This window comes from Sinocyclocheilus anshuiensis, unplaced genomic scaffold, assembly GCF_001515605.1.
Source record: "Sinocyclocheilus anshuiensis isolate Anshui unplaced genomic scaffold, SAMN03320099.WGS_v1.1 scaffold1623, whole genome shotgun sequence".
In the NCBI taxonomy this organism is placed as follows: Eukaryota; Metazoa; Chordata; class Actinopteri; order Cypriniformes; family Cyprinidae; genus Sinocyclocheilus; species Sinocyclocheilus anshuiensis.
The window spans coordinates 41,932-42,163 of record NW_015553403.1 but is presented as its reverse complement, the minus strand read 5'-3'; the positions used below and the strand labels follow the sequence as shown (position 1 = coordinate 42,163).

Here is a 232-nt window from a genome sequence, read left to right as displayed (position 1 = left end):
CACAATATTACTGTTTTTACTGTATTTTTTATCAAATAAATGCAGGCTTGAAGCATAAGAGACTTTTTTCAAAAATATAAAAATTCTTACCTACCACAGACTTTTGAACGGTAGTGTATATGTCTATTCATCTTTACTGTATCTCCAATAGGGTTGTGACGGTGAGGAAATTTCCCCACCGGTTAATCGACATGTGACAACACCGATAATACCGGTATCACCATGGGGGCAG

At 36.6% G+C, this 232-nt stretch overlaps 1 protein-coding gene across 2 annotated transcripts in view; it reads right to left on the bottom strand.

Annotated features, from left to right (window-relative positions):
• The window catches only part of LOC107668306 (beta-1,4-galactosyltransferase 3-like), a 37,339-nt gene that overhangs the window by 19,004 nt on the left and 18,103 nt on the right, over positions 1–232 (bottom strand). The window lies entirely within an intron of this gene.